The following is a 17,241-nucleotide window of genomic DNA, read 5'->3' on the forward strand; positions in this document are numbered from 1 at the left end:
CCTGTTGTCACTATTGTGTAAATGAGGAAGCTGAAGCCCAAGGGATCAAATATTGGCCTAAATTCTAAAATCGATGATGATCCTGCTATGCAATAACAAAATGACACAATAGCAGCTTCACCGTGAGTTTTGGCATGCAGGATCTAGAGTATACCACAAGCACTATGTATGCAAACCTAGTGGTAACAGTCAAGATGTCTCTTGTACATTATTGAAAGGAACTTGTGTATTTAAAGAGCACAAAATCCCAATGGCAAGCAAGTATAAGTGTCAGAAGTTTTTCTCATCAGAAGTCCGTGTAAGTAGGGGTTGGAAAGAACAGGATCCAATCCCAGTTAAAAGAAGACAGAGAAAGCATGCAGGCCAACAGCCATCCCAAGCTAGAGTGTGACTAGGAGACACTGGCTTACGAGAGTTTGACAGAGGTCCACCATTCAGATTGGTTTTGCACTAGGGAAATGAGAAGGTTCAAATTCTTCAGTGAGGCAGGGATTGATGAGCCCTGTCAAAGAATCAGCACTCCACATTCAAGAAAAGAGGAGGAGCAGTGACACCCAGCACTCTCTTCTGAGCCCTAGAGTTACAGAAATAAGAGTACAAAAACAACTAAGAAAATGACCAGCCTAATAGAAGGGAGAATTGTGGAGTTGAATGTTAACTTACAAAGTTTAAAGGGAAAGATCAAACCACAGTAACTGCAAATTCAATAGAAGAGATTAATTACATGAAACTTAACTGGAGAAATAGAATTTTATGACTTTTAACTAAAACATCACTGATTTCCTTCTGTGCTTTGTTTTTGATATTTAAGGATTTTTACCTTCTCTTGAACTGTTGATAGTTTCATCTACCTAGTGTTTGAATGGAATCCTAACCTTTTTCCTGGCTTTAAGTCTTAAAAGTTTTGAGTTTGATCTACAAAAACTAAAACTGTTCTTGAAATTTAAAAATAAAATCCATTAAAAATACCTATTAATGACTACAGTAATCCATATAGCCCTAGCTATGTGCTTCTTTATAGTATGTTCACTTCGTTCACTGAGGTTTACGCCTAAAGTCAGACATACGTTCATAGATATGTATATGTCAGTGGTGGTTGCTGTTGAGATTTTTTAGATTAACTAAGATCTTTAGTGATCAGTAAAACCTGGGGGAAAGGGAGGTGTAAAACAACGGTAGTTACTAAAGACAGTATGGAAGAAGGGTGAGGAATGGCAGATGGGTTGAGGTAGGGAACCAAGGGGGGGAAGAAGCAAAATACATAAGAAACAAGAATTGGAAAAGTATTTGTTGACGATAACATCGATAACATGTATGGTAATATTCTTGATTAAGCCAATATACTGTGCATTCTGGATGGAAAATTATATTAAATGAATGTAAAGAATGGAAGAGAAAGCAGAAAGAAAGAGAAAGAGAGAAAGAAAGAAAGAGAGAGAGAAAGAGGGGGAAAGAAAGTAGCGGGAGCAAGGATACCCAGCACTCTCTTCCGAGCTCTAGAGTTACAGTGTCTGTCCAGCATAGTACAAAAGCTATTAATTGTATGGGGTAGAATTGAAAATTTAGCTCCTCAATCACATTAACCACATTTCAAGTGCTAAATAACACAGATAGCTATGGTCACTGTATTAAACAGCACTGTTAACATGTAACAACTTTACAAATAACACTCCCCACCCTTTGCTGAATATGAGGAAGGTAATGTTTTACCTCAGGATTTATCAAGAACTGACGTCAGTCCTCATGTGTGCAGTATGAATATCCATGAGAAAATTAGGGATATAGTCAGAAAAAAAGAAGCAAAAAGTGAGTGATAGCTTTTATTGCAAATAGAAGTTAAATGATTCTTCTCCAAACTGAAATGTTTTAATCTTAATCTTGACTACTCACCAATTGTTTCATTTATTTTAACCAAAAATATAAAATATGACAAATTCTCAGAGCTTAAATGACAGCTTTTGCTTTTTGCTCTTATTTTGAAAATACTATTAAGACTACAAAGTAGAAATAGTTTACAAAGTAAAATAAGTAGTAGAAATATGTTTATTGACAATAAGAATGATATAAACAGCTATAATTTTGAAAAGATGTTATGTTCACATTCTTGTAAAGAAATATCAGGTATGAAATGTGATTTAATATATATGAATCAAACGGAAAGAAAACATTTATTTATGCCAGATAGTGTGAACTATCACAAATGCCCATCGATGCTTTTACTGCTACCAAGCACCTGTTTTTCTGTTTTCTCACCACTGGGCTGTGAGTACTGGTAAAGAAAACATCCAGTGGAAAGTCCCATTCTCTGCAAAAAATTTTACACAAGCAAGACGGTTTCCTGGACTTTGTGTATCCCTTAGCAATTCCTAAGCCACAAAACTGAAATGTTAATAGAATTTAAGTATAAAAACTTTTATATGAGTTAAAAATTAACCCTATCTGTGTGTTTCCCTCCCAAACAAGCATGATCTCTAATTAAAATAGCCCTGGGAAACTATAAGAATAAAAATTAAAAATCCATATGTTTAATTTTTCCAATTAATAGAAGCAATGGTGATGATTTGAAATAGTCATCAAGAATGCTAAATACTGGGACAGCTGTTAGCGTAATGGCTATGTCACTGGACTCCCACGTAGTCAACCGCGGTTCGAGTCCCAGACCCGGTGGCTTAAAACTCACGCCGGGCGCGTTTGCATGTGTGACCAGGATCCCAAGAGGAGAATGGAAGAGAAAGGATTGCGGCCTGACCATCCCCCCCCGGGGGGGTGATTTCTCGCTTTCTGTCTCTCTGTCTCTCTCTGTCTGTCTGGCAAACGCATGTGTCCTATGGCAAAAACCTCTCCAAAAAAAGGAAAAAAATAATTAAAAATAAATAAATAAATAAAGTTCACTAAGCTTGATCAGTTTTGCTGAGCAGTGTAGACCAGTGTAGAGCACTTTGAACACTAACAACAGGCTTCTTGGCTGAAAACTGGGAATAATACTAGTTTCTTCCATTATGGCTAAGATTTTTTGAGTTTTTTAAGATTATGGAACTTTTCCAAATGATCTTGAATGCCTATAACCACAATCGCTCCTTGGGGCTGCAACAAAATGAGAAAAAGTAGAAGTGCAAATGAAACACATCACTGATCAATTTTATTTCAAAGGCAATCTGATGTATCTGGATAAGATAACTTAAAAATTCTAATTTGGGGATATGTTATTTCTGTGGCTTCTAAGCCTTTCTATCTATCTATCTATATCTATCTATCTATCTATCTATCTATCTATCTATCTATCTATCTATCTATCCCTGTATGTGTGTGTGCATATACTTCTAAAAAGTGCCCATATATACACACACACATGCACATAGATATATTATTGGCATTTTTAAATTTAGATTCCTTTGTTGGGCATCTCTATAATGCACAACGTGGTTTTCCAAAGTATGTGTGTAGTACATGACAATAAATCAAGGATATTACCATCTACAACATTTCCAGCAGAGTGATTTACATTCTTTTTTGTGTTAAATATTTTAGAACAAAAAGAGACAAGATACTAAGCGAGATCCTGTGAAGTCTGGTTGTCTTTGGGCTGAAATTTTCACATATATCCGTCTTATGTGATGCTTTTCTTGTAACTCTAGTATTTAAAATGTTTTGTGGGATGATAATTAATATTATCAATCAAAAGAATCAGTAAATGCTGAAAGAATAATTTTAGCTTTATCTTACTGTTGGTTTTTGAATAAAAATGTGAGTTTGTACATTGGAAGAAGAGTATATTAAATATTTCTAAATTCCACCCCATTACATGGTTCTAGAAGTTCTTTCAATGTTACTTATTTATCCTTTGTTAGTCCTTTGTTGAAAATTTAAATTTCCAATTTGCTGCTTTCTCTTTATTTTCTTTAGCCTCTATATGCAAAAATTTCTTTGTTGCATAACATTGCACTAAGTATACCACTGGTTTTATATCTAGCCACAAGCACCTTTCTGCATACCAAGAGTGTATGAGAATTCTGAGACCATCTTTTCCCTTAGTAAAAATCAGAAAAGGAAGTCAAGTTTAAAACAAATATTTTCAAGCTTTCTTGTTTCAAGCATATATAGCACATATAATATTGATAAAAATAAACAAAACTCTAAATTTTAAGCAAGAATTAATCCCTGTGAAAGAATCCTCCTTGTCTAAAATGAGCAATATACTGCCAAACATTTAATACTGATACAAAATATTTTGAAGAAAATGAGCATTATTTTAGAAGTTAAAGAAAACAGAATGGGGGAACCAGCAGTTAGCGTCATGGCTATGTCGCTGGACTCCCACGTATTCAACCACGGTTCGCGTCCCGGACCCGGTGGCTTAAAACTCATGCCGGGCATGTGTGGGTGTGTGCCCAGGATCCCAAGAGGAGAATGGAGGAGAAGGGATTGCAGCGTGACCATCCCCCCTGGGGGGGGGGGGGTTTCTCGCTTTCTGTCTCGCTGTCTCTCTCTGTCTGTCTAGCGAGCGCACGTGCCCTATAGCAAAAACCTCTCCAAAAAAAAAAACAAAAAAAGAAAACAAAACAAAATGGTTTACTGACAAAATTTCATGTGCTGGCCAGCTAGCTGAAATATAATTACTAGTATCCAGACTTTGGCAGGTACCCTGTGGATAGAATTACTGTCATCACATACAACTTGTCTTCTCATGTATTGATTTTTGTGGGCCATATCTCAATTCAATCAATATCTACACATTAAGAGAAAGAAGACATTCAGAAAGAGTTTTTAGAGACTTACCAGAGTAGAAAATAATCATTTTGTGACTAATAGTGCATACTTTTTTCTGCATGATTTTTTTTCTCATTGAATTATAGAGGAAATTTTAGAATGTTTGAATGTTAACACACCCAAAGTAATGTAAGAACATTTTCAGTTAACTCTCAAACTAATGAGATTCATAGATATTCATCTTCATAGTAAATACCAATGAGAAAAAAATTTGCCACTAGGAAAATAAAACAACAGTACAAACAATGAAAATTGTTGGAAACAATGTTTTTTATGCTCTATTGCCCTTTATAGTTAGATAAAAAACACACATTTTGCAATTTTAAATAGAATTTATTTATTAGTCATTATTGATAGCATTCAACGTTTCAAGCATACCATCACACATAAAATGTAGCAACTGCATATCAGAGTGAAGTCTTACTCAAGTTTTAACTCCCTCAATCTCACCAATAGATCATTTGAAAACACCTGTAAGGGCAGCATAATTTTGTAGTTATGTTTCTGGGAATAACAGCAAGATGGAAGATATTTTCACACTGTTTTTAACACTCAAGACTATTATGTAGGAAAGGGGGGAGGTGAAGGGAAGAAACAGAAAACATTTCATCCTGGTTTTTACTGTGAAAATGTTGGTACTTATTTTTGGTACTTAATGTGTAACAATCAAGTAATTTCCCTCCCTTATGAGAGATTTTTAATTTACAAAGAATTGTTTGTTTTCTTTTTAATGGTTCATCCAAATGGTCGTTTTTTGGTTTTTGTTTGTTTTCTTGGAAGTAACAGCTCTTCTCATTCTAATTCTAAGTCTCTGATTCTAGGTCTTGTTCTGTGTGCACAGAGTTGCTTAGAGAATGCACAAGAATAAATTCCCTGCCAGATTCTCACTAAGCTAAAAATGCACAACTAAGCATAAGCCGACAGGAAGAGTGAAGTAATTCTTTAAGCAGTTGCTATACATATGAGTAATGTCCTTAAGAAGAAAATTAGACTTAATTCTAGGCAATCCTACCATATTTTTTTTCTACTAACTAGATCTTGCTAGGTACTGTTTCCTCTCTATCCTTACACAAGGAGTTCACGGTAGATACAAAAATTAGAAGGCTTATTCCTCTTATGCAAACACCAATGCAAACAATCACATCCTATCAGGACTTACATTCCTGTGAAACCCTCACCACACCTCTAGATCCTCTCTGATAAACTGCAACCTTCTGGTTGGCCTTCCTGGTAACCTCTAATCTAATTGTATCAAGAGATGCAAATTAGTAGTATTGCATGGTGTATATGTGCCACGCTTTTTCAATCCATTCAATTGTTTGTGAACATTTTGGTTTTGTTCCATGTCTTAGCAATTGTGAAGAATGCTGCAATATACATGGATGTGCAAGTGTTTCTCCAGCTGAGTGTATGCCTATCTTTTGTGTAGATACCCAGGAGTAGAATTGTTGGATCATATGGCAGTTCTGTTTGTACATCTTTGGAGAAACTCCATATTGTTCTCCAGAGTGGCTATAACTAAAATATTGGAAGGTATAGAGGCATGGAGAGCAACTGTAGATACTAGAGACAGTGTGGGAGGAGGGTGGGAAATGAAGAAATGAGAGGGAGGGAATCAAGGGCAAAGAGAAACAAAACACTTAAATAACACAAAAATGGGAAACTATCTATGATGTTAATGTGTATAGCGGTATCTTTGACTGGACTAAAACAGCATATTCATGATGAGAAAATTCATTTGGTGTGTTGTAATGAAACACAGTGATTGAATGTAAAAATAAATAAATACAATACAATACAATAAAGAGATATAAGTGAGTCATCTCTGACCAGGAAAGAATGCAAATACTTATCTGACACTAAAGAGTCTTCTCATTACTTAGAGCAATCATGAAGTATTAGTTTTACCCTCAACAACACAGTGGTTTATACCCTTCATCCCAACAAATTAGTCAGTATTTCTTTTAAAGGAAAGATATGTTAGAAAACTAGTGTTAGTCACCTCTCATGTTTATATAAAGAAGAAATTAGATTAAAAATTTATATAAAGGGACCAGCCGATGGCATAATGATTACATCACTGGACTCCTACATAATCAGCCATGGTTCAAGTCCCAGACTTGGTGGTTTGAAACACACCAGGTGTGTATGTATGCTTGCCCAAAATCCCAAGAGGAGAATGGAGGAGAATGGATTTCCATCCCCCTGGGGGGGGTAATTTCTCACTTTCTGTCTCTATCTCTCCAGCAAGCACATACACTTTATATGAAAAATCTCTCAAAAAAAAAAGTATGTAAATAGCTTCCACAAATGTTGGTTGATCATAATTAGTCAATAAATGCTTCTTATTTTTAGTAATAGTAGTAACTGCCATTAAGACTCACATGGTATTCTTTATGTTCTTATCAAGGTACATTTCATGCCCTATGTGGACCCACTCAAACTCTTAATACAATGTAAATAAGGCAATTGGCAATAAAAGTGATGATTGCCTCGTCCTGTGTCAACTTGGTTAAGCTGAGAACTTGTTTCCTAGAATTTGTAACCCTTTCCTAGTGTAGTCCATGTTAGAGTTAGTTCAAGTAGAGTTTCCACAAAATTTAGAAAGCAGGAGTGAAGCAAGGGTCAAAACTCCCTAAAGATATTTCTGCGGACAGATGTGATAAACTGATGTGGAGATGCCTGGTGAGTTCCTCTGCTCTCCTTCAGCTCAATGCCCCTGATGACCAGTTGCAGCTCCAGGTCCACAGCAGATGTTGGGCTATGGACCCAGCGATACAGAAACTACACAGAAACCTCCCATGAAAGCACTCTTTGTTGGTTACACTTGGCAGCCGATGTAACTGGCTTCTCAGTTTTGGTGGCTAGCGACGACTCAGTTATTCTGAGTTTTACTCTCTAAATTCCTCCATTGTTGTGTTGAGTCTAATTTCTATGTATCCTTTATTTCATAATACTCGTGGTATTAAGTGAAGTTTGAGGGGTTAAAACATTTCACTGTTCCAATTGCTTCTCCAGACATACTTCTGGTTGCTAGAATACTTATTATTTGGTATTCAATTACAGAAGATAAGTAAACTGTTTACTATTTTCTGACATTGAAATTATGCTAGCATGGGGCCAGCAGGTGGCATGGTGGTTGGGGTACTGGATACTCCCACATGGCTGACCATGGTTTGAGTCCCGGACCTGGTGGCTTGCTCTCTCACTTTCCTTCTCTCTGTGTGTCTGTCTTTCTCTGATTAAACGAAAATAAATGAATGAGTAATTAAATTAAATAATTATTAATAATATAAATTATGCTAGCATATATAAATATAATACACGTGATAAAATCTTAAGATGTGTGAGATAAATCACTTTAAAGTGAGAACCTAACTATTTTTATTAAAATGGGTGATTGAAACATTTTAAATGCAGTCTATTTCACATCCTAGTTCTATGACATTCAACAAGCCATTCATCCACTTAGAGATCATTTTTATCCATTGCTTACTTTGGGATAACACTGATCTTCAATAATATTTATTTGTAAAAGTGCATGGTTCATAGAAACCACTCATTTTTTGTTGTTTCTATGTTGTTTTTTTATTGCCAGAGTATGCATGCATTCACAAGAGAGAGAGAGATCCCCAATGAGGCATGATTATATTGCAATCTCTCATCTCCATTTCTCCATCCTTCATAAACTGGGGCATACATGCTCATGTGCTCACCATGTTTTTTAGGCTGGGATTTGAAATGTGGTAGGCAGTGTGCTTAACTGCCACACCACAGGGCTGGAATATCAGTTCGTATTAGATGACTCTCAAATAAGCAGTTCAGAAGTCCTTTTCCTCAGTCTATGTTTGAAACCTTGGGGGTTCCTAATAAATTGTAGTTCCTATTAATTGTTGACAATAAATATATTTTAATAGATTTTAATAGTTCTATTAACATTTTTAGCATACCTACAGCCTCAGAATTCATAAAATGTATTTGATAACTAAGATATTATCCATATTATTTTCTGTGCTTTCCTTTTGTTTTTAATGGTCAGAGGATATATGAGCTTGAAAGAGAGAGAGAAAGAGAGAGACAAAGAGAGAGAGCAAATGGAGTGTGGTCATGCTGAAATCCTTTTATCTTCCATTTTTCCATCCCATTAGGTTTTGGGTGTGCATGAACACATTACTGGTGTGTTTTTAAGGCACTGGGCCGGATTCAAATGTGGTCAGTCATGTGGCATCCAGCTCTCTAATGCACAGGGCTTAAACACTGCATACAGGACAGGCCATTCAGATTATTTTCTAAGTTTTTTGTCAAAATATAGCCCCCTTAAGGCCCAGCTATAGTGATATGGTCAGGAGAGCTTCACTGTGCAATGTCAGAGTCACATGTAAGGCACAAGTTGGAAATCTGGTCAACCTGAGTGTGCTGGACAAGCCTAGGGACAAACCATGAGCCTGGATAGTGGGAAGGCTGGGGGAAGGTTCACAGAATAGAAAGAACCTGTCTCGGGTAGCTGTCAATTTCACTTGCTTTCTCTCTCACTTGAAATATTTTTTTTAAATCTTAGAAATATACATATATAACATACTCAAGACCTTTCATGTATATGTTTTCAATTAATTCAAACAAAATATAAAAGCGAAAATCCTATCTTACCCTCGTTGTCTTTCTAACTATGCTCTATTTCTTCTCTTACTTCATGACAAACTTTATCCAGGCCTGCTCTATCACCACTTCCTGTCCTTCTTCATACTACTTCAAGCAGGACACTGGGTTGTAGCTCTTCCATGTACTGAAATACAGCTCTCTAGTTCACTGGTTCTTGAGCTCCAGTGTGTAAAATAATCTCTTTGATATTTTTCCTTAAATGAAGTTCCTTAAGCCATATACCCCAGAGATTCTAATAGTCCTGAATTAGAAGGCAAGGATTTGAATATTTATAGGCATACATAAATTATTCTGATGCAGGTGGTTAAAAACAATATCATGAATAACTCACCACCAGAGCTGATGGGAACGTCTCAATTCTTATCCATATTTGACTTTTCTGTAATACATGATACTCTTGATGATCCTTCCTCAAAATTTTTTTCCCCTACACTCAAGGTTTGGGTTCTTGAATAAATAGCCCTTTCCACAAACCATTTAATCAATGAATTCATAAAAGTAAGCTGCAGACATCATGTAACCTAAATATTTGTTCCCTGTTTAGTGTGATTTCAGCAGCTTCATACCCACCCCTTGTCTTGTCAGCATCTTTTATGGGATTCACTTTTCTTCTCAGCCCACTATCGAAATAAGTAATATAAATAATGACGAGTGCTTATTGAGTACCTATGCTAAGTGATAAGCACACACATTCTCTCCTATAACAATCTCATGTGACATGCTTTCTATCATTATGATTTTTCTGGTTGTTTAGGTTTGTTGTCATTTCATTTTTGTCCCCACAACCTACCTTCATCACCTCGAATGCCCTTTCCTACATTGTATTTCTACCATCAGGTCTTCTTCTCTTGAACACTTTTCCTGATGGACGTATTGACACCAGGAGCTCCTTTCCCTGTGTTCATTATCTAATATGCTGCAAGAGGTTGGTTTGCTATATATCACCACCTCTAACCAGGGGCTCCTTGAATGATAAGGACTTTATTCCTAGCCCTTAAGGCCTGTCATAAAGGTTCGTTAAATGACTTTTTTCTTAAATTCTTAAGGCTACTAATCACTCTTCAATACTTCTAGTAGAATATTGTACACTATTTCACAGAATGTGGTCCTTAGTGTATATATAACCAAATCACCCTGGGAATTGTTTAAAAAGATGTATTTCTGTGCTTCTTGCTTACTATAGCAGTGTTTCTGAGGTTGTACAAAGGAATATGTATTTTTACAAGCACATCAGTGATTCTCATAAATAGGAAGGTTTGAAATACATTACTTGAATGGGAAGATATTTATTGACACCAGTCAATTAAAGAAGACACCTGTTTTCCATTAGTGACATACCAATACTTTATGTTGTACGAAAATATGTTTTAAGAAGGTGCAATTTTAGTTTCATTTAGAAATAGGGGCTTAGGATAAATTATCTACAAAAATTATCTAGAGTATCTGTTCCATCTCTAATTTTTTTTATTTTAATAAGTTGGAAGAACTCATAATATACTTGAAAGTACATTTTCTTCTAACCTATTTGTAATGTTTGCCTTTTGTACCTCATAGGAATGAATTAGTGGTAATAATTTCCAGTCATAGACAGTAACAAGAGATACAAGAACAACAAACCTAAGGCTAGAGCTAGAGTCCTTATTATAGCTACATTTTGGTAGAGAAGGTGAATCATGAGAAGTCTGACTTGGCCCAAGCCTCTTAATTTCTCTTATTTTTCATTGTAAGAATTTTATAGAAACACACACACACATACACAAATACACACACACACACACACACACGCAAACTCACATCCGACGTTAGTACAGTCATGTGGACTAAAACAGTGTGTTTTTTTTTCCGACAGTAGGTATGGGATATTCAAGTCCTTGGTATGGATGCAATAGCAATCCAGCACATAACTACTGCTTTGCAAGTGTTCAAACATTTCCATCTACCATGGTCCTATATTGAAATAGAAGCGCTAAAGAGGACATAGGAGTTGACTGTAAAAGAGCTGAAGTAAGCTTCAATGGTTAAGTCAATAAATAAATAAATAAATAAATAAATAAATAAAAGAACATAGTATACAGAGAGGCAGGGAAAGAAAACAATCAAGAAACAGGATAATGAGTTACAAGTAAGTGAAACCATTGTTTTGTTGAATTAGATGAACTGTCTTTAATTCTATTATAAAATCTGTGGTTAGGAATCACCCATTTAGTTAAGCAACAAGAATTACTGTAGGGTTGTTCTCATGACTTAGTGGTAAAGGGAGTCAGATCCTATGTGGCTTGCTAGAGTTCAGATACTAGCTCCCATCGGTTGAAAAACACCAGGTACATGTGCAAGCATTTCTCAAATTCCAAGATAGAGAAATGGAGAAGGGATTCTGGCATTATCATGCCTCCTTGTGAGGTGCTTTTCCTTCTTCTCTTTTTCTCCCTCTCACTTTCTGTCTCTCTGGCAAGTGCACATATCTTCTACAAATTAAAAAAAATTACCATATTAAAATATAATGACCACTGGTACATCATATCCAAGGGCATAATTGATAAACGCATGGCTACATAGGTAAACTTTGATAAAGTCCATTATAGGTTTTTTCATATTTACATATGGGAAACTTTTAATATATTAGAAAAGAACTACATACTAGATAATAAAAGAAAAATAGATTTTAAAATATACATTCATAAAGGTTACTTTTTGGTTTTTCTTTAGAGAGATTTTTGCTGCAGGGCACATGCACTCGCCAGAGAGACAGAGAGACTTAAAGCAAGAAATCAACCTCCCAGAGGATATGGTCACACCGTAACCCCTTCTCCTCCAAACTCCTCTTGGGATTTAGGGCATGAATGCACATGTGCTCAGCCTGAGTTTTAAGCTGCCAGATCCAGAACTCAAACCAGAGTCGACTATGTGGGAGACTAGTGACATAACCATTACACCATCTGCTAGTCCCCATAAAGGTTAATATTTTAAAAGAATTATTTTATTTAACTTTATTTATTTATTTTAATTTTAGCAGTGAGAGGGTAAGAGAGGGAAAGTGAGAAAGCAAGCCGCCAGGTTTAGGATTCAAACCACAATCAGCCATATGGGAGTCCAACCACTTTGCCACCCGTTGGCACCTATAAAGGTTACTTTTTTTTTTTTTTTTCCAGAGAGGTTTTTGCTATAGGGTGTGTGTGCTCGCCAGAAAGGCAGAGAGAGACAAAGAGACCGAAAGCGAGAAATCACTTCCCAGGGGGATGGCCACACCGTAATGCCTTCTCCTCCATTCTCCTCTCAGGATCTTGGGCATGTACACACATGTGTCCAGTGTGAATTTAAAACACCGGATCCAGGACTCAAATCTTAGTCAACTACATGGGAGTCCAGCAACATAGCCATTAGGCCAACTGCTGGTCCCGATAAAGGTTACTTTTAAAAAGTAAGGAGTGGGGGACTGGTGATTAAGAGTACTGAACCCCCACATGGCCGACCATAGTTCAAGTCCTGGACCTGGTGGCTTGTTTTCTCTCTCTCTCTCTTTCTCTCTCTGTGTATGTGTGTGTGAGTGTATCCCTCTCTGATAAAATTAAAATATTAAAATAAGTACATAAATAAATAAATTTAAATTTAAAAAAAAAACACCTGAGAAATGGGGCCAATAGCTGATGTGAAGGTTAAGGCAGCTGGATCCCATATGGCCAGCTATGCAGTTCATGTTCTGAACCCATTGACTTGGAAAATACACCATCACATAACTGCCTTGCATGCCCAAAATCCCAAGGGGAGAATGGAAGAGAAGGGACTCAACATGGCCATCCACCATGGGTGGGTGATTTCTCACTTTCCTTCATTTTCTCTCTCTCTCTCTGGTTGTCACTCATGGTCTATAGCAAAACTAAAGAAATAATTCATTTTAAAATGAAATATTATTCACAACTTTCTCTGGACAGTGTGTATTAATTAAAGTGTGATTAAAGAAGATGGTGTGTCAATCACACACTTACTAGAAATGTATCAGGTTAAATTACAGTTTAATTTTCCCTTTATAATCCTATGAATAAACATGCCAGTACATCTTCCTTGAAAAATTATTCTGATTTTTTCCCAAGGTCAAACTTTGATGAATATGTTTTCAATATCTTGTCCAAATAACAAATACAAATAGCTATTGTCCACATTAGGTACAAAATGATTTATTGAGCTCTGTGACATGACTTACTTTTTCATCATGTGACTCTCAAAACATAATGATTTTTTTTTAGTTATTTAAGATTTGAAAACACTATTTTTCCATTATTCATGAAGTACCTTTAAATTTTTTATTAGTTAGAGCTTTATAAACAAGTGGACTAGACATGAATTAAATAGCAAATTTGGTTTGAAAAAATTTAGATTTAACTCCAAGGTTTCCTTTTGTTTGTTTATTACTTTTTCTTCCCAAAGCTGGTTATCAGCCTCTTTTACCTTATCAATGCAATCTCTATCTCTATTCTCTATGTAAAAACAAAACAAAACAAAACAAAAAGAATTTTATTATGCCAAATGTATTTAAAATTAATCAGCAATTCTACAGGGTGACCTTGGCAAAAAAAGAAAAAAAAAAAGAATTTGGAAGAAGACTTAAGTTATTCTGTACCTATTTCAAGCCTGTATAACAAGATTTCTAAAATGACTATGATTCTATATATGTAAATTTGGCTTCATTATAGACCACAATATTGCATAATAAATTGGCTATTTTAAGTGACTTTAAATACTTCTCACATTGAAGTTACCCATAAATATCAAACGATTTTAAAAACCATTTGTGCCTTAGTTACAAAGGAATTATTTCAAATTACCTGTCGGCTAATAACTATTTTTGTAAGCTTGATCCTAAAAAGCTGCATCTCTGTTGTCCTTCTGCGGTGGGTCAGGGCAGAGCGTTAATTCCAGTGACAACAATAATCATCCACTCACGTTTACATCACTCGAGGTGAAACTGCAGTGGAGACAGCACGTGCTCACTGAGCATACACAGGGGTCCTCCAAACCCCTACTGAAAATGCTATCAAAAAACTATTCTGTACCTGTCTTGTGCCGAAAATTAAATAAAAATATAGCTTTATCCCTTCTCTACTGTTAAACAGTTATGTGGAAATGTAAAAGCTGAAATTACTCTTTTCTCTGCCTGTTAGGACAACACTGGTACCTATCTGACCGAGGTTTCATATGGTAAAAGACAGAGGTCAGAAGCGTAGGTGGAGGATCCAGGGCAGAGGCTGTTCTGTCCATCTCTTTCACTTATTAAACAAGTAATCCCATGACTTAGTTGTTTTTGAACTCAATTCTGTTTAATGTAAATGAAGATAGTAATACGGCCTTAAACACAATAATTTGATTGACAATAAATGTTTTCAGTTTCAAATAAGTTCAAATGGTGAACAGCCTTTGGGTGGTAAAGTGATATAGAATGATGAACAAATATAAATGGTGTTATATATTCTTCTTTGGAAGGGTATATGTAAAATTTTCCTACTTTCAGTCTTAATAAGGACACAGCAATGGAAATAATATGATAAGAGTTAACATGCTTGGGCTCTCTCTCTTTCCAAGTTTCATATAAATAATTTAAACTTCCCCAATAATAGGAAATACCTTCCTAGTTCCAGCAATGATTAGGGACTAATTTGCCAGGCACTAAAATCCTGACAATGTGTTCAATAACCACACTCTGGCAGTAGCTGATATCCACTAAGGTATGGAGTGATCTTCAGTTGAATGCCTTAGATATGTATTCCAAACTACACCCATCACACTCCCGTCCTCGACTCCATATTCATCCTTAATGGAAGACTCAAATTCATTAAATCTTTTGTAAAAAGTAGTTTAATAGAGTTGCTCAGGTCTCATAAATCCCAAATTGAGAAATATGAAAAAACAAATCTCACCAATAAAAACATTCAAATATTACCAAACAAGAATAAAACTCAATGTGAATGACTAATGTGTTCAAATTCATTTCTTTCATGCCTTTAAGTGACTAGGATTAACATAAAGAGCATTCTCAGAGAGTAGGCAACAATAAAAACTGCAATAATTCATACTTTGTAGTGACTTTCATTTTTGAATCTAGATATTCTTTAATTTTCATAATAGCCTTGGGAGGTAAATATCATTATCTCCTTTCATAGGAGATGGAATTGAGAGATTAGTATTTGCCCATAGCCCTACACAGTAAGTGAACTACATGCTGATGTCAGTCCACTGCGTTGGCACTAAGATTACTACATTACTGAAATGCATTCAGTTATATGGTTAGCACTGAAAATAGGATTAAGCTAACAGTCAACTTAAAATCCAAAAGCCAAAAATATAAAAACAAATACAAAGGCATAAAGAAGTGAGTGGGAAATAACTGATTGGCATTAAATAATGAAATACTAATATTTATTGAGCATTTGTTGTATGCTAGGTACTGTTCTAAATATCTTATATGACTTAATTACATAATCCCTATCACAGCCCCAAAAAGGATGGTCAAAACTATGGAACCAGCAGATGGTGTTCCATCTTTACACAGAGGTTACATTGCTGGACTCCCACGTAGTTGACTGCAGTTTGAGTTCCTGAACTGGCAACTTAAAACTCACGCCAGGTGCATGTGCGTGGTTGCCCCAAGTCCCAAGAGGAGAATGGGAAGAAGGTATTGTGGTGTGGTCATTCCCTCTGAGTGGTGATTTCTTGCTTTCTATCTCTCTATCTTTATTTCTCTGGTGAGTGCACGTGCCCTGTAGCAAAAAATTTCCCTAAAAAAAAAATAAAATAAAATAAACTGTGAGGTCATCTTTGATTTCTTTCATTCTTCTACACTCCACATTTAGCCCATTAACAAACGAGGTAATTTCTAGCTTCAAAATATAGCTAGAATCTGACCACCTCCCACTCTGCCTCACTGCATATGTCATAATGGCTCTGTCACCTCTTACCAGATCACTGCAATACCCTTCTAGCTGCTATCTTTTCCTAATCTAGCTCTCTTTAACCTATTCCATAACTCAATAGCTGGAAAAAATCTCTCTAATCCATAAGTCAGAGGGTGTCACTATTATTGTCAAAGCCTTCCAATGGTTTTCCATGCCATATCAAGCACAACCCTTTACAACCTTCCAAAAAGCCTTCTACAATATGGCCTCATTCCTATCCCTCAACCTGACTCTCTCTGGTTCTGCTGCACTCATCTGTCTTCTGGTTCATTCTAGACATCCCTCTCTTTTCTAAGGACTGGGTGCTTGCTGTTTCTTTGTCTTGAATACTCTTTTAAGTAAGAGCATTATTTACTTCCCAGTTTGCTTCAGGTCTCTGTTTAAAAATTAACAGTGAGGGCCTCTCTCTATTACTTATCTCACTATTGTCTTTCTCACTATTATCACTAGTCTATATAAAATTGTAATCCTCCTGATGAGCAAGTGGTGTAGCGGTTGGCTGGACTGGACTCCCATATGGCTAAGCAGGGTTCAGGCCTTGGACCTGGTGGCTTGCTTTCTCACTTTCTCTCTAGAAAATAAAAAAAAATAAATAAACAAATAAATAAATAAATAAATAAAATTGTAACCAATACATCTAGCTCCTTACCCTGAGCCACTGTTGTTTTTCCCTAGAAATCATCAGCTGCTATGCATACATTTTATTTGCCTGCTTATAATGGAAAGAAGGGGCATTTGTTTCTCCCATGGCAGTGAAAGTTCAGATAATTTGTCTATCTTGTACATAGCTATAAGAGTAAATGTCACATACCAGATGCTCAAAAAAAAAAAAAAATACATCGAACGAAGGAATTAACAACCCAAACAGTGA

General features: G+C 35.9%; 1 protein-coding gene across 6 annotated transcripts in view; it reads right to left on the reverse strand.

Moving 5' to 3' along the window:
- The window catches only part of LRFN5 (leucine rich repeat and fibronectin type III domain containing 5), a 291,489-nt gene that overhangs the window by 199,260 nt on the left and 74,988 nt on the right, over window positions 1–17,241 (reverse strand). The gene's annotated exons all lie outside the window — the stretch shown is intronic.

Source organism: Tupaia chinensis, unplaced genomic scaffold (genome assembly GCF_000334495.1).
Source record: "Tupaia chinensis unplaced genomic scaffold, TupChi_1.0 Scaffold000236_1, whole genome shotgun sequence".
In the NCBI taxonomy this organism is placed as follows: domain Eukaryota; kingdom Metazoa; phylum Chordata; class Mammalia; order Scandentia; family Tupaiidae; genus Tupaia; species Tupaia belangeri.